At 37.7% G+C, this 25606-nt stretch overlaps 1 protein-coding gene across 2 annotated transcripts in view; it reads left to right on the top strand.

Moving 5' to 3' along the window:
- Positions 1 to 21577: 21577 nt before the first annotated feature.
- Positions 21578 to 25606, top strand: part of HTR1F (5-hydroxytryptamine receptor 1F) — a 145011-nt gene continuing 140982 nt past the window's right edge. The window contains exon 1 of one of the 2 annotated variants that reach the window (XM_032352010.1): positions 21578 to 21679. The gene's annotated coding sequence lies outside the window, so the exon portion shown is untranslated. The remainder of the gene's footprint in view (positions 21680 to 25606) is intronic. The other variant, XM_032352030.1, reaches the window with a different exon arrangement.

Raw genomic sequence — 25606 nt, 5'->3', positions numbered from 1 at the left:
ATAGGAAGCAGAAAAGTAGTAAAATTAAGTATATCTACAAAAATCAGGAGTTTCACAAAATAAAAGGATATAAAGTATGATGCTCTATACCTAAAATTTGAGAGGGAGAGGAGTAAAGAATGGGATCAGACTCAGTGATCATCAAGTTAATATAAACTGCTCTATGCAGAAGATGTTACATAAAAACCTTACGGTAATTACAAATCAAAAGCCAATAATAGACACACAAAGAATAAAGAGAAAGAAATCAGAGTATGCCACTAAAGCAAACCAGCAAACCATGAGAGAAAAAAGCAAGAAAAGAAAGGAAGAGAGAAAGCATGAAAACAACCATAAAACAAGTAACAAAATAGCAGTAGGTACATACCTATCAATAATTACTTTGAGTATAAATAGACTAATCACTCCAATGAAAGGACATTCGGTGGTGGAAAAGTTAAAAAAGTGAGACCCATCAATGTGCTGCTTACAAGGGACTCATTTCGGACCTAAAGACATATGCAGACTATAAGTGAAGCATGTGTCATGCAAATGGAGGTGAAAAAGAAAGCCAGGAAGCAATACTTGTATTGGGATAAAATAGACTTTAAAACGTAGAACAAAGACTATAACAAGAGACAAAGAAGGATGCTATATAATCATAATAGGAACAATCCAACAAGAAGATAAAGTGATTGTAAATATTTATGCACCTAACATGGGAGCACCCAAATACATAAAGAAAATATTAACAAACATAAATGAGGAGATTAATAGTAATACAATAACGGTATGGAACTTTAACACCCACTACATCAATGGATAGATCATCTAAACAGAAAACCAACAAGAAAACACTGCTTGAATGTCACATGGGACCAGATGGATGTAACAGATATATACAGGACATTCCATCCTAAAACATCAGAATACACATTTTTCAAATGCACAAGGAACATTCTCTGAAACAGATCACACATTAGTCCACAAAACAAATCTCAGCAAATTCAAAAAGGTTGAAGTCATACCATGCATCTTTTCCAACCACAATATTATGAAACTAGAAATTAACCACAAGAAAAAAAATAGAGAAAGAATACAAATACGGGGAGGTTAGTGACGTCCAGGTGGTTCAGTAAGTTAAGTATCTACCTTCAGCTCAGGTCATGATCCCAGGGTTCTGGGGTCAAGTTCTGCTTTGGGCTCCCTCCTCAACAGAGAGCCTGCTTCTCTGTCTCCGTCTGCCATTCCCCTGTTTGTGTTCTCTCTCTCTCTCTCTCTCAAATAAATAAACAAAATATATATTTTTTTAAATATGTGGAGGTTAAATAACATGCTATTACAGAACGAATGGGTCAACCAAGAAATCAAAGGGGACATTTTTTTTTTTTAGTTGAGACAAATGGGATGCCTGAGAGGCTCAGTCCATTAAGCATCTGCCTTTGGCTCAGGTCATAATCCCAAGGTCCTGGGATCGAGTTCTGCATTGTCTTCCTTGCTCAGTAGGGAGCCTGCTTTTCTCTCTGCCTGCCACTCTCCCTGCTTGTGTGCTCGCTTGCTTGCTCTTTCTCTCTCTCTCTCTGACAAATAAATAGAATCTTTAAAAAAAATAAAAATAGAGATGAATGAAAATTAAAACACAATGGTCCAAAATCTGGACAGCAAAATCTAGAACAGCGAAAGCTGTTCTAAGAAGGAAGTTTATAGAAATACAAGCCTATCTCAAGAAGCAAGAAAACTCTCAAATAAATAACATAACCTTACACTTAAAGGAGCTAGGAAAAGAAGAACAAAGAAAACCCAGAACCACCAGCAGAAGGAAAAAAATAATAAAGATTAGGGCAGAAATAAAAGAAACAGAAACACTACCACCAACACCCACTACATCAATGTATAAAACAACAGCAACAACAATAACAACAACAAACCAACACCCCCACACACACACATCAATAGATAGCAACAACAGCAGCAACGACAACAAACCAAGAGAAAAGATCAGTGAAACCAGGAGCTGGTTCTTTGAAAAGATCAGCAAGAGAGAGGACTCAAATAAACAAAATCACAAATGAAAAAGGGGAAATAGGGGCGCCTGGGTGGCTCAGTGGGTTAAAGCCTCTGCCTTCAGCTCAGGTCATAATCCCAGGGTTCTAGGATTGAGCCCCACATCGGGCTCTCTGCTCAGCAGGGAGCCTGCTTCCTCCTCTCTCTCTGCCTGCTTCTCTGCCTACTTGTGATCTCTGTCTGTCAAATAAATAAATAAAATTTTTTAAAAAAAGGAAAAGAAAAAGGGGAAATAACAATTGACATTACAGAAATACAAAGGATTACAAGAATATTATGAAAAACTATATGGCAACAAATTGGACAACTGAGAAGAAGAGGATAGGTTCCTAGAAACATATAACCTCCCAAACTGAATCAGGAAGAAACAGAAAACTTGAACAAACTGGTTAACAACAATAAAATTGAATCATTAATCAAAAAATTACCAAGAAGCATAAATTCAGGACCAGAGGGCTTCACAGGTGAATTCTACCAATCATTTAAAAAATATAGAACTATAGGTCAATATCTCTGATGAACATAAATGCAAATTCTCAACAAAATATTGGAAAGCTGAATCCAACAATACATTAAAAAATTATTTACCATGATCAAGTGAGATTTATTCCAGGCATGCAGGTATGGTTTAATATTTGTAAATCAATCAGTATGATGATACACTGTATCAAGAGAAAGGGTAAAAACCACATGATCATTTCAGTAGGTGGACGAAAACATTTGAGAAAGTACAACAATCAATCATGATAAAAACCCCTAAAAGGAGATTTAGAGGGATCATACCTCAACATGATAAAGGCCATATATGAAAAACTCACAGCTAACATCACACTCAATGGTAGAAAACTGAGAGCTTTTCCCCTAAGGTCAGGAACAATACAAGGATGTCTACTCTCACGACTTTTATTCAACATAGTAATAGAAGTCCTAGCTCAGCAATCAGGCAAGAAAAATAAATAAAATGCATCCAAATTGGTAAGAAAGAAGTAAATTTTTCACAATCTGCAGATGACATCTTACTATATATAGAAAACTCTAGATTCCACCAAAAAACTACTAGAACTGATAAATGAATTCAGGTAAGGTTGCAGGATACCAAATCAATATACAGAAATCTGTTGCATTTCTGTACACTAATAATGAAGAAGGAAAAAGAGAAATTAAGAAAACAATCCCATTTATAATTGTGCCTATGATAATCAGATACTTAGGGATAAACTTACCCAAGGAGATAACTATATGAAAACTATAAACTATATGAAAACTATATGAAAAGTTATATGAAAAACTATAACTATATGAAAACTATAAAACATTGATGAGAGAAATTGAAGATGACATAAGTATATAGATATTCCTTATGGATTGGAAAAACAAATACTGTTAAAATGTCCACATTACTCTAAGCAATGTACAGATTTAATATAATCCCTATCAAAATATCAGTAGCATTTTTCACAGAACTAGAAAAAATAATCCTAAAATTTTTATGCAACCACCAAAGACCCTGAAGAGCCCAAGTATCCTTGAAAAAGAAGAACAAAGCTGCAGGTATCACAATCCCAGATTTCAAGATACACTGCAAAGCTGTGCTAACCAAAACAGAATGGTAGAGGCACAAAAATAGATCAACAGAACACAGTAGAAAACCTAGAAATAAACCCACAGTTACATGGTCAATTAATCTGTGACAAAGGAGGTAAAAATATGCAATGGGAAAAAGATGTTCTTTTCAACAAATGGTGTTGAGTAAACAACATTTACGTGCAAAAGAATAAAACTGGGCCACTTTCTTACACCATACACAAAAATAAACTCAGAATAGATTAAGAAATTAAATGTGATGCCTGAAACCATAAAAATCCTAGGAGAGAGAACAGGAATTCCTCTGACATCCACTGTATAGCATTGTTCTTAGACATGTCTCCTGAGGCAAGGGAAACAAAGCAAAAATGAACTGTTGAGGTTTCATCAAAATAAAAAGCTTCTACACAGCAAAGGAAACAATCAACAAAACTAAAAGGCAACCTACCGAATAGGAGAAGGCATTTGCAAATGACACATATGGTAAAGGGGTAGTATCGCAAATATGTAAAGAACTTTTATAATTCAACACCAAAACTACAAATAATCCAATTAAAAATGGCAGAAGACTTGAACAGACAGTTCTCCAAGGAAGACATACAGATGGCAAACAGACATCCAAAAAGAAGCTCAATATCACTCATCGTCAGGGAACTGCAAATCAAAACCACAAGGAAATATTACCCCACACCTGTCAAAATTGTTGACATCAAGAACACAAGAAGCAACAGGTGTTGGTGAGGATGTGGAGAAAAAGGAACCCTCGTGCACTATTGGTGGGAATGCAAACTGGTGCAGCTACTGTGGAAAACAGTATGGATGTCCCTTAAAAAATAAAAAATAGAATTACCATATGATCCAGTAATTCCATTACTGGGTATTTACCCAAAGAAAATGAAAACATTAATTCAGAAAGATATATGTACCCCTATATTTACTGCAACATTATTTACAATTCCCAAGATATGGAAGCAAATTAAGTGTCCCTTTGTAGATGAATGGATAAAGAAATTTTATATACACACACACACACACACACACACGCACACACATATACATACAGTGGAATATTACTCAGCCATAAAAAAGGAATGAAATCTTGCCCTTTGAGACAAAATGGATGGACCTAAAGGGTATAATGTTAAATGAATAAGTCAGTCAGAGAAAGACAATTACTATATCATTTCATTTATACATTGAATTTAAGAAACAAAACAAATGAATAAAGAAAGAGATAAAAAACAGACTCTTAACTATAGAGAACAAACTGATGGTTACCAGAGAGGAGGTGGGTGGGGGTGATGGGTGAAATTGGTGAAGGGGATTAAGAGGACACATATCATGTTGAAAACTTAGTAATGTATAAAATTGTTGAATCATTTTATTGTATACCTGAAACTAATATAACACTGTACATTAGTCATACTGGAATTAGATAAGTAGATGTTAGATAGATAGATGATAATAATAGTAATGAGAGGAAGAAGAAGGAAGAAAGGAAGGGAGGGAGGGAAAGGAAAGAAAGATGAAAAAAAAAAAAGACAGGGAAAGAATGACCAAAAGAGAGTAGGAGAGGTGTTGGCAATACCACAGAAAGTAAGAAAAGATACCACTCATTTATTCACACTTTAACTTTGCTTCAGGTGGGATTCTGAGTGCTGAGATGCAATGCAACCAGCAGATAAAACACACTTTCCTGGAGTTGATAGTCTCTGTGAGTCATTTCTCATCTTGCACAAAGCAGTTTCAGGTCAGTGGTGAAAGCAAAATTCAAACAGCACATGTGGAAAACTGAGTGGAATGAAAAGAAGCAAATCCCTGCACTGTAGTCTGAAACATTGAGAAGCATGGTCTTGAAACAGGCAGGAGTAACTAGTTGTGGAGAGTCCAATCACAGGCTGGCTGTGATCTGTAAGGTGATGATGATTATGTTTAGGCTTTGGGACAAAGAAACAAACAAACAAACAAAAAAAAACAAAAACAAAAACAAAAAACACAAGAAAGAAATGTTTAAAAATACAGTTAAGAACGGGAACAGCAATTATTGCTTGCAAGGTCCTGGACGAAGTGGGATAAGTTTGAATCAAGAACACAAATGGTGAAGTCAGCCTTGAATGTGAAGAGGATGTGACAATAAGAACGTGGTCGGCCATTTTGGGCCTCCCCAGAGTGTGACTCTGTTCTATGGTCTTGCAGAGCTGTGCCCACACCTGTATTTTACTGTTGTGATTGTTGCTTTTCTCCCTGATGAGCTTGAACCGTGTGCAACTGGCAGTGGTGTGTATTACCTGTTCACTAATGAGAGCGGTGCCTGGAATATAGTACATGCTTAACAAACATATGTCAATAACAGAATGCTCCCAGAGCAGGAGTGAGCATTTCTGACTTAAAAGTGTAAATTCTACAGGTAAAGGAATTTCCAAACAACTTCAATTAGTTCTGACTTTATTTCCATGAGGCCTCAGGAGTCAGTAAACAAAATAAAAAACTTCAGAGTTATAGTGGGGTTTTCTTTCTAGTTCTTATTAAACTTTCTTGCCATCATAGCTATAAATAAATATACAAACAACTCCATATGTATTCAACTTACACCCATGACAATTGTCATCTGTCTTCACTGACTAATGGTCCTCCAAATGGGAACAGCTTCTCTGCAGTTATCTCTTTCAAAAATGTTTAAGTACTTATGAGACTTCAGAGTTAACACTACAGCTCAAGTGTTATAGACCACCAGTCTCCCCAAAGCATAAATAAATATAGAAATCTCAAGTCCTTTATATTGCTGATAAAATAAGAACTGTTTTTTAGTTAAGAGTTCTCTAATGACTCACATAATCAATATTCTCTATGAAAGAATAGATTTAAAATGCAAATCAGGTGTTTCCCTTTATACAACTAAACACACTACTGCAATCACCATTCCTGCCCTTTCTTCCCAAAATGTCTCTAATCATAGCAACAAAGAATAGTTCATTACCCAGTGAATTGGAAGAAAATGCCTCACTTTTGAAAATCCTGTTTCAGAGAAACCTTAAATAGCTTCCAAGTTCAAGTGACTGAACTTTATTCATCCTTAGTTGGTAAACTTGTTTTTAGTTCTGAAAGAGGGAACATTAAGAAATAAAACTTTAAGTGTAGCCACTACCACTGACCTGTACAGAAGAGATTACACCCTCTACTAAGAATACATTCTTGACATTTGTACCGCTTTTCAAATCCAATTACAACCAAAAATTAATGTGATAGTGATTTCTAAGCTCTTACCAATGACTCACTTAATTCACATGGTTGTTAGGAATACAAAACTTGCTCTGTAAGTGTTGGCCCTAATGTATGTTATTTTGTTATATCCCTATCGATCCCTGTGTACATGGGTATCTATTAGGAGCCTGTTCCACTGTGACAGAAAATGCAATTTATAATGATTTATACTAATAGGGGTTTATTTTTCTCACATAAGAAGTTTGAAAGTAGGAGTCAGCTGCTCGGTAATATTGTCAGGGGATTGCACTTTCTATCTCTCTGCTGTGCCATCTTTAGTGTATTACTCTGTTTCTCGTGAACAACAGATTATGATCACAATATGCCAGCTACAGGTCTGGATGCCTGTCTATTTTCAGGGTAGAAAAAATGGGGACAAAAGATGCAGGCCACCACTTTTCTTTATTTCAAGAATGGAAAAGCCTCTGCAGAAGTCCCTCGATATACTATCATTTTGGTCTCATTGGCTACTTTTGGCTGCAAGAGAAATCAAGAAATCAGAAAACAGTATTCTAGAAATTGGATTAAACCAAACACTATGCATTGCCAAAGGTTGTGCTCACTGTTGTCTCAGGTAAAATCAGAGAACAATCATAGAAAAAAAAGGAGAAGACAGATCTCGGGTAGACAACGAATAATGGCTGCCATAGTACATAATGAAGTCTATTGTCTAGAAGGTTCAGGCAATACAGTTTTACTTTTCCTCACTTTTTCTAGTTAAAAAATGTTTAGGTAGTAACAACTCTAATCCCCTCAAGAGCAGGAACTGTGATTTTCCTCTATTTTGCTACAATACAGATACAATAACTGACAGAGGAGATGCACACTGGATGATAAATGAATGAATGGATGAATAATCCATATGTAAATTACTGATTTTCAGAAATTTGGATGCCATAACATCATTCTGTACTAAATTTATATTGAATAATAAATATTTTATGTTGTGTACCTGGGATTCTCTTATGTCTTTGACTTCTTTTTTAGCTGACATATAACACTGTGTAAGTTAAAGGTGTATAACACGTTGATTTAATACACTGATACACGGCAAAGTGATTGCCACTACAGTGTTAGCTATACCTCCATTGTGTCACAGAGCTACCATTTCTTTTTCATAGTAAGAACATTTAGGATTTACTCTCTTAGCAACTTTCAAGTATATATTAAGTTTTCTTAACCATAATTATTCTGTTGCATAATAACTCTAGATCCCCAGAACTTATTTAACTTATTCAAAAGGTTGTACTCTTTGACCAACATCTCTCCATTTCCCCCACTCTATAGGCTCTGGTAACTACCATTCTAGTCTGTTTCCATGAGTTCAGCTTTTTCATATTCCACATGTAAGTGAAATCATGTGGTACTTGTCTTTCCCTGTTTGACTTATTTCATTTAGCATAATGCCATCGAGGTCCATTCATGTTGTTGCACATGACAGGATTTCTTTCCTTTTTTATGTCTGAATAATATTCCATTGTATATATATATATATCACAATTTCTTTTTCCACTATCCATCCACAAACACTTAGGTTGTTTCCATATCTTGCTGTCATAAATAATGCGACAATAAACATACAAGTGCAGATAACACTTTAAGATCCTATTTTCATTTCCTTTAGACATATACCCAGAAGTGGGATTGCTGGATTATAGGTAGTTTTATTTTGAATTTTTTGAGGAACCTCCATATCATTTTCCATAGTACCCTGCAACAACTTACCTTCTCACCAACATTGCACAAGTTTTCCCTTTACTCTACATTCTTGCCAACACTTTATGTCTTGTCTTTTTGATACCATTATAACAGGTGTGAGGTGATATCTCATCAAGGTTTTGATTCGCATTTCCTTGGTGATTCATGATGTTGATTTTATTTATTCATTTGACAGACATAGATCACAGTAGGCGGGGGTGGGGGAAGCAGGTTCCCTGCTGAGCAGGGAATCCTATGTGGGGCTCAATCCCAGGACCCTGGGATCATGACCTGAGCTGAAGGCAGAGGCTTTAACCCACTGAGCCACCCAGGTGCCCCAAATCTTAAATTTTTTTTAAGATTTTATTTATTTATTCATCAGAGAGAGAGAGAAAGAGCAAGTATAAGCAGGGGTAGTGGCAGGCAGAGGGAGAAGCAGGCTCCCTACTGAAGAGCCTGATGCAGGACTCAATCCCAGGACCCCAGGATCATGACCCGAGCCAAAGGCAGATGCCCAACTGACTGAGCCACCCAGGCATCCTCCTCTGCCCATTTTTTAATCACATCATTTGATTTTTTTGCTAAAGAACTGTGTGAGCTCTTTATATATTTTGGACATTAACCCCTTCTTAGATATATGATTTGCAAATATTTTCTCTCTTGCTATAGATTCCTTTTCATTTTGTTGAGGGTTTTCTTTGCTGTGCAGGACATTTTAGTTTGATGTTGTCTCACTTGTTTATTTTTGCTTTTGTTGCCTTTGCATTTGGTGTCAAATTCCCCCAAAAATCACTGTCAAGGACCATGTCAAGGAATTTAAGCCCTGTGTTTTTGTCTGGGAGTTTTATGGTTTCAAGTCTTTAATCCATTTTTGAGTTGTTATATATATATATATATGTTGTAAGATAGGGTTCTAATTTCATTCTTTTGCATTTTGCTATTTTGTTTTTCCAACACTGTTTAGTGAAGAGATTATGTTCCCCATTTTGTATTCTTGGCTAATTATAAATTGATCTTTATTTTCTTCCTTTTAATAACTTTGGGCTTCATTCTCCTTATATATTTTTAACTTCTGCCAACCCATGTGAAATTTAAAGGCAGTGTCCTTTTTCAAAAGGGAGAAGCTGAATTATTTAAATATTAAATGTACTAAAGGATGAACCACAAAGTAAATGTTCACAGCAACTGGAATGAAGTAAGGAAGGGAGAAGGAAGTATCAGAAAGGAAGTACTCAAGCTACCAAAAGATTGTCAGGGTTTGGATGGCAGCCAGATGTCTAAGAGTGAAATGCAACATCATCCAAAGTCCTGGGGAAAAACAACAACAAAAAGTTTAAGTTGATTTAGGTGTGTCTTTTCAAGTTTAAAAATAAAACCAGACTTCTATTAAATAGTCTTTGATAACTGTTAAATTCAATATAATGGAAAAGGATCTTAACCATATAGGGCCATTAGAAGCTCTTTAGATAATACTCAGAATGATATTTCTATCTTTTTGAACAGTACCAAATGGCATGAAGCAGGCAAGGATTTTCTTTTCCCTGTAAACTCTTTTCTCTATTGCCCAATCCTCTGCTCAACCTTCCAGCTTTGACAAAAGGGAGTCATTGCTTAGATTGAGAAAAAGCCCCTAGATTGCCTTACATGGAACTAAGAAAATCTCAATAGGAAAAGTAAAGAAAGTTTCACACCATCTTCTGAACTCTCTAGGAGTCCATGATAGATAAAAATAAATATTTTCTTTCTGGAAACAAGCTAGCTCCACAACCTTGTCGAAGGTGAAAATGAGAAGCTTTTTTTGCAGTTACTTTTCAGAGATTTAAATTTTTATAGGAAAAAAAAAGTTGAAAAGAATCCCATAATCTATTACTCTTAACCACACAAGAAAAGACTTGTTAAACTGATGAAACAGTGCCCTCCTAGTGTGCAGTTGTTTTAGTTGCAAGGCAAATGTAAGAAAACAAACAGCACCATAAATATCGTAATTCTGTGCAAATACAAATCAGTCAAGTAATGGCAAATTCAATGGAATCATAAAAATTTAAAGCAAAATAAGATCTTAGAAAACAATAAATCTACCCTTCTTATTTTAATGAAGAGCAAACTAAGATTTAAAGCTACATAACTGGGAGACAGAGGTCAAACAAAACTCAGGTATCCATTGGCACGTGATTAATCCATTTCATCATGCTGTAAATTTTTGGATGGTATATGACTACCCTTGAGTTTATCATTATGATTATCAGATACGTATGCAAATTTATATGTAAATAGTTAATCTAAAAGTTTCACAGATTTTCATTGACTACTTTGATTTGCCTAATGGCTAACATGATTATGAATTTTTAAACTGTCCCTTTTAAATGGGTGTTCTTGGCTTTTATTATGCATAAATTATTATGCACATAAAAAATTAATGTGTGAAAGTTTATGTATATACTTGCCTATTAATTCTAATATGCATAATATAGACATTAAACCTGGGGTGAAGTCTGTCAGAGCCATGCTGCAGCTGGTGAATATCAAAGATACAGCCATTTGCCTTCAAATTAATTGCAGATGACTTGTGTATGAAATAGGAAAGCATTGCTGCAGTTTTACGTTCCTTTAAAATCAGTCCAAATTGTGTATGTGGTTGCCACAGACTAGATAAAAAAGTTGGTATCAGGTGCCTGGGTGGCTCAGTGGGTTGTCTCTGCCTTCGGCTCAATTCATGATCTCAGCGTCCTGGGATCAAGCCCCGCAGAGAGCTCTCATCAGAGAGCCTGCTTCCCCCTCTCTCTCTGCCTGCCTTTCTGCCTACTTGTGATTTCTCTCTCTGTGTGTCAAATAAATAAATAAAATCTTTAAAAAAAAAAAAGTTGGTATCTCCATTGAAATGGTATGTGCTAATCATCTGAAATGGTATGTGCAGATCATAAACATTGTCCTACAATGTCAACTTCTCTAATTGTGTATCAAATTTTTTAAATTATATAGTATTTTATGAAGAATGGCACAATAACTATTATGGCTATGTTTTTATTTAATTAGTAATGTGCCATTTACTGGATATTAGTGGGAACTCATCTGTAGAAGAGTTTCTCTGTATGTTTCAATCAGAAAATTAGCTGAATGTTATCTTACTGAATATATCAAAACAAGTCTGAAATAGTTTATTCTAATGAAACTATAGTTATTTCATTTGTGAAGTTATAATCATGTTTTCTAAAAATTCAACATTAGATACTTTTATATTATCTTATATCCTATCCTAAAATTTCTTAAGTAATAATATTTAACAATAATAACATACTTATTTTAAGTCATTTTCTGCTTCAGAAATTAAATATTCATTTTGAATGAGGAGACAGGAAAGTGTGCTCTCTTCTAATACCATATAGAAAGACTAATCAAAATGGACCGAATGCCTAAATATAAGAGCTACAAACCTAAAACTCTTGGAAGAAATTAGAGGAATAATTTCATAGGCCATGGATTAGATAAAGCCTTCTTAGATATGACACCAAAAGCAACAGTTTTTTGTTTGTTTGTTTTATTACAATACACAATTTATTGGAGAGTTAAATTGCTTATTTGGGTCAGTGTCACATGGCCTTTTAATTTGTACTTTATCAAAATTTAAAACTTTAGGGAATACCAACAAAGGAAGTTAAAAAACAACCCAAAGAATGGGAAGAAAATATTCATAAGTCATATATCCTTATTTTATAATATATAAAATACATAAATATATATATAAAATGTATATAAATATATAAAAACTCTTACAACTCAAAATAAAAGACCAAATAAATACACCTAAAAATTGGCAAAGGATTTGAATGAATACTTCTCCAAAGACATACAAATGGCTAATAAGCATATGAAAATATGCTCAACACCATTAAACCATTAGGAAAATGCAAATCAAAATTCCAATGAAGTACTACATTGTACCCAGTATGCTGGTTATAATCAAAAAGTCAGATAATAACTAGGGTTGACAAGAATATGGAGAAATTAGAAGCCTCATATTGAATGAAAATGCTGCAGATGCTTTGAAAAAGCATCTGGAAGGTCCTGAAAAGGTTACTATAGAATTACCATATGGCCAGCAATTCTGCTCTTACGTCTAGAAAGAAATGAAATGAAAACATATGACTATGCAAATACTTGTACACGAGTGTTTATAGCATCATTATTTGTAACAGTTAAAGACTGGAAACAACTCAGAAGTCTTCACCTCCTGAATAGATAAATGTAGTAAACTCACATAATGGAATACTGTTCAGCAATCCAAAGGAATGAAGTACTGATACATGTTGCAACATGGATGAACTTTGGAAAAATGTTGAGTGAAAGAAGTCAGTCATAAAAGAGTGCATATTGTATATTCTACTTACACTGAATGTTTGGAATAGGCAAATCTATAGAAATAAAAAGTAGATTAGTGGTCACCTAGAACAAGGGAATGGAATGGGGGAAATATGGAGTAAGGGCTCATGGATGTGGCATTTTCCTAAAAGAATTTTTTATTTATCTTAGAGAGAGAGAGAGAGAGAATGAAGAGAGCAGAGGGAGAGGTAGAGAGACAAAGAGAATCTCACTCAGACTCTCAGCTGAGCACAGGGTTCAATCTCATGACCCTGAGATCATGGCCTGGCCAAAACCAGGAGTCTGACACTTAACCAACTGATCGACCCAGGCACTCCAGATTTGGCATTTCTTTTGGGGGTGATGAATACGTTCTAAGATTGATTAGAGTGATGGTTGCACAACTCTAAGTATACTGAAAACCACTGAATGTAGACTTTATATGGGTAAATTTTATGGTATATGAATTGCATCTCAATAAAAATGTTAAACAAGACTATAAGGTGTGAGCTTGTGTTGGTGAAAGCAAAGGAGCAGAGAAGGGATAAAAGGAAGAGAAGAGGCCTAGGAACAGGGCTGAACAACAAGATAAGGGCTGGAGTTGAAACTGGCAGGACAGAGATAATCAAATAATAGTAATAACACATGCTTTATAATAATATAAAGGGTGTTATAATATAGGTATTATATATAAGAACAAATAACATAATAACCAAAACATAATAATATAACAAAAACTCAGACCTTAAAAAACTTACTATATAGCAACATAAAACCATTCTTAGTACCTTTGACTTTAAAATTAATATACACAGCTGTGTTTTTTTTTAAAGATTTTATTTATTTATTTGACAGAGAGAGACACATGAGAGAGGGAACACAAGTGGGGCGTGGAGGGGAGTTGGAGAAGGAGAGGTTAGACTTCCCACTGAGGAGGAAGCCTGATGAGGGGCTTGATCCCAGGACCCTGGGATCATGACCTGAGCTGAAGGCAGATACTTAATGACTGAGCCACCCAGGCACCCCACAACTGTGTTTTAATAATAGTGTTTCAAGAGGAAAAACATTCTTTGGAATTAGTCATAAGATGGATTCAATCCAGTATATGCCACTTACTCGCCGATTAACCCTATGAAAGTTACTAAGCTTCTCCAAGCCTCAGTTTCCCTATAATTGAAATAGGTACAATGATACATTCTCCTGATACTACAATACAATACGGGTAGTGTGCTTCTGCTTGGCATGGTATTAGATTCCATACATGGTAGCTTTTAGTAGAGGAAGTAGTATAATCATTATCCTTCAGTAACAATCACTACCAATTTGCTGTATTCTACTGAAATTTCTGTTGTATTTATCTACTATGGCAATAGGATAGTCCAAAGTCGTTACTTAATAGAATATCGTTTCTAGGTTCTACAGGAGGATGTCAGCAAAAAGAAGCTTTTCTTTTCTATTACATATCAAACAGTTAAAAAATAGCAAATACTTTTCATCATATAGAAGAAAACATAGGGAAAAATAGAATAATCAAAAGCAACTGATCTAAAACCCAACTGTATATTATTACAAAATAATATAACTCTCTCACTGAGGTATCACCATTTAGAAAAGAAAGTTAAAGTGAAAGGAAAAACAGAGGTAGAGGTACAGAAAATAGGAGACAAATAGAAATTGGAGTCTCCAAAAGCAGAAGAACAAGAAAAATATATGCAACTGAAGACAAATAATTCTTCATTATTATACCATCAACTTAAAAAATAGACAGTTTCAGTTGTGACAAATAGGCAATAAAATATAACAATAAAAAGGGCAAAATGACATTTAAGTTTTGTATATTGTAATACTATGTCATAAAAAAGCATGGTATATAATAATAGATAATACTTGGTGCCAAACATTTGCCTATCTATTTCATAGAGAGATGCTCCTCTAACGCTGAGAGGTTAATTACACACATATACTTGTGCATTTATCCATAACATCCCTTATAAAATGCCAGATAAGAAATAAAATGGAGGGGGTGCCTGGGTGGCTCAGGGGGTTAAGACCTCTGCCTTCGGCTCAGGTCATGATCCCAGGGTCTTGGGATGGAGCCCTTCATCGGGCTCTCTGCTCAGCAGGGAGCCTGCCTCCCTTCCCCTCTCTCTGCCTGCCTCTCTGCCTACTTGTGATCTCTGTCTGTCAAATGAATTTAAAAAAGGAAAGAAAGAAAGAATAAAATGGAGATGAGCCGCAAGGAATAAAACAAAACAACAGGAGAACAGACATGAAATTTCCATATTTTACTGGGTGGTAAGAAGTCTGAAAGCAGATAGATGAGTGCAGCCTTGCCCCTTCACACCCATGAAAGGCTCAAAGCTGGAGAGAGAGCACAAGGCATCTTAGAGGTGGGCGAAGCATAGTACTGAAAACAGTCGTGTTGGTTGGTAAGTCTTGTAAGCATAGCTGAAAGCTATGGCTAGGTCCAATGATGGTACATTGTAGCCAGGCAATAATTTCTCTACCTTCACTCCAGGAGAGAGACTGGAGATTTATTCTCCAGGAAAATTGCACCAGAGATGGAAAACAAGACATGCAAGGCACCATGCAGGAAGATTAAGTGAAAATTTCCATAATGAAACCTGGAATCCCCAGTTCCTTTGCCCCCCTCCTATTTCCAGAATACCTTCTGAAATAGACTGGAAGATTCTTTTTGGTAGGAATTGGACAGCCCCAGAAAACAGATTCTCTTTCCATGGCATATATGGCTCACGTACCCATCAATTTTAATGAAGCCCATTCTTGGGTAGGCACAACCTGGCACGAACAGCCTCTGTGTCCCAGTTTTAATTATTAATGCACATCCAAAGAACACCAGACATTTGAAAATACCTCCCACATAGAAAGCCAGAGGGACAGTGGGAAAAGACAGAGGAGGGATATTTTATATAGCATCATTGGATAGCTCTGTAAAAGGCATTGAGCAACTTATACCATTCAATAAATACCATTTTTGAAAAACAGAAATACTAAACTTAATTTATTATAAAATTAAAGATATGTACTTGGTATATCCATGCATACATTTAAAAGATTCCTGAGCATTTTCCAATTTCTAGGCATTAGGCAAATTATTAAGAGTAAGCAAAGAAGAATGAAGGTTTCTCTTTAAAATAGCTGAGAGTCTAGAAGAAAAGAGACAAAAATGCAACACCTCCCCAAATTATAACAAAGTGTAATAAATGATGAAGTAACAGGATGGACACTGTTTCGGGTATCATACAAGAAAAACAATTAAATGGGAGAGTCTCCGTACCAAAGCAGTATAAACACATATGTAAAACAAATTCACAAATACTATTACATATGTTTATATGTGCTTTTTAAGGTAATATAAGGAAATACTTATAATTAAAAATGATTAAAAGTTTTTCTCTCGGAAAATTAAAAGCTTTCTGGGAGAACCTAATTTCAAAGAGACTTAGCTACTTCATCAGATAGTCTTAGTAGGACTCCAGTTATAACAGCAGGCTTACTCGTAGTAATCAACTGCTGCATTGGGCTATTTTTACCTTTGGGCTATTACTATCGAGGCACTTTAAATGGTTACAGAATTAACACAGAGCTTTGAACAAAATGTATTAAAATCCTTTGAGAGTTATACTTAATCAAGCAATAATAATTTATCAACAGCTTTACCAAGCTGTTAGCTGGTTAGTCTAATTTCACATTCATAAGAAGAAACCTTATACAAAAACATAATAAACATATTAATTTTTAGTAATCACAATTTGTTCTCCATCAACGACACATATCAATCTCTTAAATACTAAACTTCTCGGGTAATTTTGTTCCATTTTAAACATGCAAAGTTTACTTTTTTTGTCTTAGTAAATTTCCAGTAGTAGACATTAATTACAGTAGAGCCTGTTTTACATATCTTATGAAGGGCATCTGTGTGTTGAAGTCAGTTAAGCGTGTGACTCTTGGTTTCGGCTCAGGTCATGGTCTCATGGTCCTGAGATTGAGCCCCATATGGGGCTCCATGCCCAGCTCAGCGTCTGCCTGGGATTCTCTCTTCCTCTCCCTCCGCCTCCTGCTTGTAATCTCAATCTCTCTCTCAAATAAATAAATAAATCTTTAAAAGGGGAGGGGGTAGGGGAAAAAAAAGGACTGGCAATGATCCAGCATAGGGTTTTACCTTGATTTTTCAAAAGCATCCTTGTTTCTACCAGCATCATCTCTATCACTATATCTATGTAGAAATAACCAGCAGGACATTGTGGGGACAAGAGAGAAAGCCATGTTTATCCTAAGTACATACTGTTTTTTCTCAATGTTGCCATTCAGTATTCCAATTGACTGAGTCCTCACTGCTACACATGCATGCAAAGCACCCTCTCAGGCTAAGCTTCTGTGAAATATCTTCACTTTAAAATTTGGTTTATATGTTGACATAACATTCTGAACTAAAGATTAGAAATTTTGATGATATTTCATAAAGTGTCAAAATCTGATGGTTTTATTCTGATTTCTTTGCTAATTTCTTTATATAAATTTGATCTTCTGTTGTGTAATACTTTACTCTTTCTATGAAAGTTTATATAGTATATCTCAGTTTACTCAGGATAACTTCTAGAAATAGATTTAGCATTAATCCCACCTGGAATCTTAGGAAGCTGAAAATGGAAGAAATTAAATATCTTCTTTAGGTCACCAAACTGGTTAATGGCCAGAAGAAATTGAGTCAAGTTAGTTCAGCTCTAATGCAAGTCTCATTTATGAGGCTTATGCATAATTTTCTCATGAATACACAGAGAGTACTGCTATTTTCCTGTTGCCTTAAGAAATGCAGACTAAATGAGAAATTGTGAAGTGGTATTGAAAATATTAAGGCTAATATAAATAATGGCTAAAGGTAAAACACAATGATAAAATAACTGACAATAGCATCAAAATTATTAAAAAATGGTGTTGGTACTGACTGTCTCTTACTTGAAGGGTTAGAATATATCAGTCTCATGTTGTTCATATGTCTTTAATTAAAGTTGATCAACAATTAGTCTTCCGTCATACGTTCGTAGTAGACTGAATAACTACTTGTTTTTATACTCACATAGTCTTCAACGTTTTTGCCCATTTATACTACATCTAGTGTGCAAAACATCATGCTGCCATTCTTTCAGTTGTGGAACCAAAAAACAACTTGGCAACAAATAAGAATATCATTTAAGTGTTTGTGTTTATCTTGTTCACTACTTTTCTGCCCAATGAACTAACTGTGCCCAGTTCACTTACCATAACATTGTTCCAGAGAGATGGGGTTCCTGGGTGGTTCAGTGGGTTAAGCCTCTGCCTTCAGCTCAGGTCATGATCTCAGGGTCCTGGGATTGAGCCCCGCATTGGGCTCTCTGCTCGGTGGGGAGCCTGCTTCTTCCTCTCTCTCTGCCTGCCTCTCTACCTACTTGTGATTTCTCTCTCTGACAAATAAATAAAATATTAAAAAAAAAAAGACTCTTCCACCCTTTTAGTTAAGTGGTCTTTCTGCCCTATCATATTGCCTCTGTTTGAAAAATAACTCACCAATTTAGCTAACTAGAATGAGAATTTTAATGATTTATATATAAAAGAACCAATCTAAACTATGAACCCAGTTTTTCTGTTGGTGTTCCAAGTATTACAGTATTCTCCTGAGAGTTGACTAGGCATATTTTCTACTTACAAAAAAATAAGCATTATTTTATAATGGGATTATTTCCTAATCTAGTCTTCCCCTGCATGTTATGGAATTCAATTATATGTATTCAATCTCTGCGATAAATACCTTTTTTATTTAACTTCTTTCCAAAAGAACTGAGCAATTATCTTATGAATTTAATGAATGAATGAAGTCAATCTAAATTACTATGCAAAAAATATAACATTTTTCCCATAAACTTAGGGAGAGGTTGTTTATTTGATTGCTTTAATTTGCATTATGTTTTCATTTTACTCTGCAGTATTTTTTCCAAAATAGAAAAAGCAGTACTTAAAATAATGCTCCTAAAAAGTGACCTTTTGATGTGATGGAATGAGTCAGTGGATCTTACTTGTGAGGTTTATAAGGCCAAGTTTATCTTCTGTAGGTAAGCAAATAACTTAAGGAAAATATAAGCCATTACAGGCAGGTTACCTTTAATACCTGCAGGATTATGTAACCCTGCATTATTTGTGTTGATTCTACTACTACATCTGTAGTGTTGATTCTACTACTTAGGTCTTCTTACAATTTCTCAATTTTTTCCTTAATTTTACACTTTATGTCTGGCTTTTGTAGTTATTGGAATAGTATGGTCAGCTTAATTAGAAGGAAAAAGGGAGCTTCAACTTAGTCTTAAACTGAGACCAATCAATAGTATCAAAATAGTGCAATTTGTCCTTAATGAAAATATCTTTTCTGGCAAAATCTCAAGAAATAGACTATTAGCATCTTGCCTATTAATACATGCCCCTGAATATTTAAGATTAAAAACAAACAAGATCTTTAAGCACTGACACTTTCTGGATCTTTCGTCTAAGCTTTTGAAAATAACTTGTCTGTGATGATTTCATTCATCTTAACCAACCTAAAAGCAGTGAAATTAATAACTGACTGAGCTTCTGGTCTTTTTCTCACTGAGACTCAGGCTTCTAAGATATAGTAAGATATCTAAGGAAGCATCCTACTTACTCAACCTCTAGTTACTCAGAATAACCTTCACTGAGTGCTGTGATTGTGTCTTGCTACTGGGTTAAGTATGTGTTAACTGAATAGCAAATGGAATAGCTCTGGGTACAACATCCTGTTGTAACATGCAAGGTATATTTTCATCACTGATACCTAAGCGAATTTGTTTGCTGCAGCCACAACAGCAGAAACAACTGAAACTTAAGATTTCTCCCCCCTCCCACCTTATGGATAAGGTCTTTCCCATATCTTCACCTAATATACATAATTTACTCCCCGGGTGTACTTGAGAATTGGTAACTCCCAATTGCCCAAGTCCACACACGGCATCTGGGAACATCCCTCTGTGTAGAAGGTAGAGACATTCCCCCTCTGTTTGTTGAGGTGGCATAATCTTGGACTCTTCCCTTGGCTGTTATCTACAAGATTTATTACAAATTACTCTGGATACAAGTGTAAAATCAAGGTGGTCAATATTATATCTTCTGGGGAAATTACTGTGTTCTATTAGGAAAGCTATGAGTTTTGACTTCCTCTATGATTATTTTCACTATGCTTTCCAAAATGAGTAACCTTTACCACATAGTCATACATCTGTAAGAGACAAGGGCTGAAGCTGTGCAAATCATGGCAGAGAGTCAAGTTCCCTTGTTTCAGAATTATGTGAAAGAATAAAAACATGAAATAAATGTCAATGATAATCTGAAATCATTACCTGTAATGATTTGGCTAACATTTCTTGGCAACTAAGTGCCAAGCATCATATATAGTGTTTTTATACAATACCTCATTTAAATTCATGATTCCAAAGAACAAAGATGACCTCACCAACAGAAGACAGATGGGCTGGAAAACACAGGTTTTTATCTATAAAGAAGATGGTCTTTGGACCACCCCATTTGAGAAATGGGAGAGCAAAAAGGATCTTCAGTGACAGGAGTTCCTTTCTCGGGAAAAGGATATAAAAGGCAGGCCCAGGGTGAAACAGTCCTGGGAGGGGCAATCTGTGAACTGTGGGGTTGGTGCTCTGTACGGTAAGTTTGTCCCACTCTTCTCCACTTTAGAGACCTGTTCCACGGCTGGAGAACTGCCACCCTCCAAGAAGCACTCAAGTTTCTAGGGGAATTCCTGGTAGGCTACAGCTGGGCTATAAAACATTAGTCTGGAAAAATGATTTTAAGCCAGCAACAGAAAAAGCCAAGTATTTTCTCAAGGTCACATCCGGATCCAAACACTAGAGATGTATTCTAAGAAAGTGGAGAATAAACCACAATGGATGCCTTAGAATAAAGCCCTGAATAAACTCAGGTCCCATTACCCTGCCTATCTCCTCTGTCATCCTTCGCCCTACCTCATTTTTTGAGGAAATGTGAAATTGTGAAACTGTGAAATTGTGGATAAACAGATCTCTGGGCCCACTCAAAGGGTGGTTCTCAATCCCACTTGTGAAGGCTGCTGCCTCTAGCTCCCTCTTCGTTTTCCTTATCTGACCTCACCTCCTTCCTAGCCACTCCATCAAAAGAGAGAGACAGCACCGTCCTCCAGAGAGAACCAAAAGGAAAAGGAGACTGAAGTCGTTTTATTCTAGATGTTTTCGGAAAGGTGCTCACGTCATTTCCAGATTCCGTGAAGCGATCATCTCCAAGGTATCACTCAAGTTAAAGAGACGGGACTTTTTCCCTCCCCCGCCCTCCACCACGCACCAGTGCAAGGCGAGGGAGGAGACGGCTGAGAGAAGAGGGAGGAAGGGGGAAAAGTGAGCGAAGCGAAACGAGAAAGGGGTGTTGAAGGAAGAGATGAAGGCAAGAAGAAAGGAGCGTTAGGGGTGGTGGCGAGCGTCTGGCGACGGCCCGCCCGCGCTCCGGACCCAGCCGGGCGCGGCGCCCGAGTCCCGCAGCGCGCAGCCCGCCCGCGGCCCAGAGAGCGGCCCGGACGCGCCACTCTCCGCCCGGCGGCGGCCGTCGCCCCGCACGGCAGCAGCCCCCCTCGCTCCCCCGGACCCGGAGCGCCGCCTTCCTGGCTCCGGACTGCAGCGGGGCAGCGCTCCCGGTGAGTGTGCGGGTCGCGCCGGAGCCTGGCGCGCAAGTGGGGAAGCGGCGCGGGGGAGCCCGGGGCAGTGTCCGTCCTCGGCGGGAGGGCCAGGAAGCCCGGCGGGGCTGGAGCCTGATTCCTTTCCGACAGTTCTTTGGGGTGATCGAGCAGCGCTGGAATTCAAGAACTGCCCTTCCCCACTCAGCCCGCAACCTCCGCTCCCTTGGGGGCGAAGTTGCGGGGAGCAGGAGTGGTCCTGGGCGGAGCGGGTGCTCGGGGCTGGGAGGGAGGGGCGCGCCCTAGGCCCAAGGGCGAGGGGTGGCCGACGGAGTCTGCGACACCCCACTTCGCGCGCAGGCTTGCGGCGCTCCTACCTTGAGGAGCGGGTAGGGTGGGGAGAGACCGGGAACCCGCCAGAATTCAGCACGGGAAGGACAGTAGAGTCTTCGAATCCTTCCTCCGCTGGGGTGATTCTGGGGAAGATGGTTAGAGAAATGTGAGGAGCCGGGGGGAGGCTTAGATCGGGGAGGGGGAAAGGTTGCAGTTTTCTAACTTGATTTCCCGCGGGTGCGAACCACTGAGGTGAAGGGCAGGAGAAAGCTTCCACCTCGCGGCCGCAAGGTGTCTGGGCGGAGGCAGGTCCTGTCCGATGAAGGAAGGCGCCTTGTTCAGGGGGGCGGTTGAGCAAAAGAGAAAGGGGGTCTGAGTGGGGGTTGATAGGGTTCCGGTCCCCGAAGGGGCTTGGAAAGCGGCATCTGTGCGCCGGGAAAGTTAGGAAATGAAACGCAGGAGATGAGGAGGCAATCTATACGGAGAGGAGCATTTGGGGTGCCTCAAATGCTGAATGGGCTTTTGGGTTATTTCCACTTGCACGAAAGAGGCGTCCCCGATAGCGCACTGGATGAGAGCTGAGGATGCACTTCCACGCACTTTGGAAGAAGCCTTGAGAAGACTTCGTTTTCTGCATGTAAAGTATTTCCCTGACGCTTTGACCATTGTAATACAGTTAAGCGGATTAGTTCAGTGAACATTTAAGACCACAGAAGGAGGAAGAGTCATCGGCCACTCGTACCATTTTTTTTTTTCTGGAATATCTACGTAATCACTGCCGTTTGACTAAATTTTAGTGGGCGTGCTATACCAAAAGCCAGGAAAATGGACCAAGTTCAAGATGGGTTTCACTCTGGTTCCATTTATATACAAATCTTTGAAATTTGATTTGGTGGTCAAAAATCTAAATCATTAGGTTTGAGTTGCCCCTTTCGTCCATGTATTTGCTGACGAAGGAGAACTGGACTCTCAGCTGGTTTTCACTGGGGAGTTGGACTGTCAGTGAAGAGCCAGAGCAAACCTGAGGAAGCCTCCATCCCTCTGGGCTTACAATAGCTGTTCCTCCTCCTCTTTTCCTTCCCCCCCTCTCCAGACTAACTCTTAGGCAGGTTTGAGCATCATCACCGTGTGTCTCCTACAAGGCAAGTGTAGTTCCTGCTCCTCTCCACCCCATTCAAATCTGTGTGTCAGTTGGTTTTGGTAATGAAAGTAGTTATTCACTCTTCCCAATCAGAAGTATTTTTCGATGATTTAGGTAGATTGTTCATTAAACTCAGATGTTTCTAGAACAAATGTTCTGCTTGCCTGGTATCAGCTTAGGAGTTCCCAGATGTGAAAAGCAACTTATTTTGTCCAAGATATTTTAATATATTTTCCCACACCTCCTTTGGTCAGTATGAATCTTCTGTCAAGCCTGTCCTCTGAGGCTTATTACAGAGCTAAGTTATATCAAGGGTGTGTTCCCTTTCAACAATATTTAAAGAGCTCTGTTGGGAGGAAGATTTAAAGAATAATTCAAGTTTTGAGAGTTCATCTCATTAGGTAAGTTTTATAGATGTCTGGGATTGAGCAACAGCACATTTGTAAAAGCAGCCTTTTCAGTTTTAAATAAATAAATGTATTATTTAACTCATTTTATAAAGTTCTTAAGCATATTGTTCTTATAAAGACTCATAAAGCTGCTAATAAAAATAATACACCACAACTTTCTTAGCAAAATTTGGGAGGGGTAGTCTAGAATTGGGTGCATATCTCTTTTAAAAGACTTGCAAAATTACAACATAATTCTTTTTTTTTTAATTTTTTGTTTGTTTGTTTATTTGACAGAGATTACAAGTAGACAGAGAGGCAGGCAGAGAGAGAGAGAGAGGGAAGCAGGCTCCCTGCTGAGCAGAGAGCCCGATGTGGGACTCGATCCCAGGACTCTGGGATCATGACCTGAGCCGAAGGCAGCGGCTCAACCCACTGAGCCACCCAGGCGCCCCTACAACATAATTCTTAACTGGAAATGAGAGGAGTGATAGTTTGAATTTTCTTATCTACTAAGTATGGTGTCTTTTTATTTATTACTGAAATCACTACAAAGATTTTTAAAGGGCACTTTCTAGTATATTAGTAATAAATGGCTAGTGTAAAACAACATGGATATGGTAATATTTGAAATGCCATGGCAGGATTCTCTCTCTTTTCTATTTTTTCAATATGAATTTAAGAAGTGGGAGGAATACTGTTTGAGGCAGAGTAAACAAGATGTAGTTTGTTGCTTCCTGATTGCTATTAACCGAAAGCACTAATAATCCTTAGGTGGTGGAGTCCTGAGACCCATAGGGAAATAGATGTAGTGATCTGATATAGAACCATAGCTCCATACCCGACAGTGGGAAACCTTGCTTTTCCATTCCCTCAGCCTTAAATTAGACAGACAAGAAATACTCACTTCTTCTCTAAAAGTGATGAACTCTTGAAGTGCAGTAGGGAAACTCAGAATTAGCATCTGTAATGGAAGTCATTACTTCCACTGGAGTCGTGCCTGGGTGGTGTAGTCCATTAACAGCCCAGCTCTTGGTTTTGGACTGGGTTTGATCTCAGGGGTAGATGGAGCCCTGCGTGGGGCTCCGTGCTCAGTAGGGACTCTGCTTGAGGTTCTCTCCTCCTCTCCCTTGGTCCCTCCCTCCCTCTCCTGCTCTCTCTCTGTCTCTCACACACATAAATAAATATTCAAAAAGGAGGGAAAAAAGAGAGAAATTTTTACTTCCACTTGAAAAGGTGCAAAGAGAAATGTCAGAGCCTAGGACCAAACATAAAGAAGCAAAATTCATATCAATGAGTCTACATAAGTATTCACACGAGGTGACTGTATTGACCTGACAATTTCTCCAACTTCTTGATGGTGTTTCCTTCTCTCAAAAGTAATAGGTGGCCTTTTAACCCATGGTATGGAGTTTCTGTTTTCTTCTATGTACTATAGGAGGCCATTAAAGCATTTCTATTGGGAAACAGTTTTACCAGGACCCTTTTGCTATTGTATTGAAATAAATTTTTAAAGATAAGAGGAAAAGAAAGGAGGCTATTAGGAAGCTACTAGTTGCCTAGCTTCATGTTTGACTAGAGTGATAGCAGTGGATATGCCAAACCTTGGATATATTTAGAGGTAAAGGTGACAAGACTTCATGACGTATGAGATGTGGTTGCTGACAGAAGGAAAGAAATCAAGGTTCATGCCTGGATATATGATCAGAGAAGCTGAAAGAGTGCAGTTGTCACCAACTGACATGGGAAGAATAAGGACAAGCAGTTAAGTTTTGAGCAGCTGAGTGGATCTTCAGAGGCAAGCATCACAAGAGAAGTTGGGATGGAGCTCAGGGGAAAAGTCAGAGCTGTAGATTAAAATGTGTAAGTCACTACTGTGTAAATGGTATTTAGAACAATGGGGCTTTATGAAATGATTTGAGGAGAAAATGTATTTAAAGCATCATACTGAGAAAAGAGCTCTAGAACAATCCAAAACATGGACACTGGAAAGAGTAGGAGCCAGAAAAGGAAACTAGAAGGAGCAGTCAGTGAGATAGGGGGAAATGCGAAAGAACGTCAAGTCATGGAAGCCAGAGGAAGAAA

Source organism: Mustela erminea, chromosome 1 (genome assembly GCF_009829155.1).
Source record: "Mustela erminea isolate mMusErm1 chromosome 1, mMusErm1.Pri, whole genome shotgun sequence".
NCBI lineage: Eukaryota > Metazoa > Chordata > Mammalia > Carnivora > Mustelidae > Mustela > Mustela erminea.
Note: the sequence above shows the minus strand (reverse complement) of the source record. Positions and strands in the feature narration are given on the sequence as shown.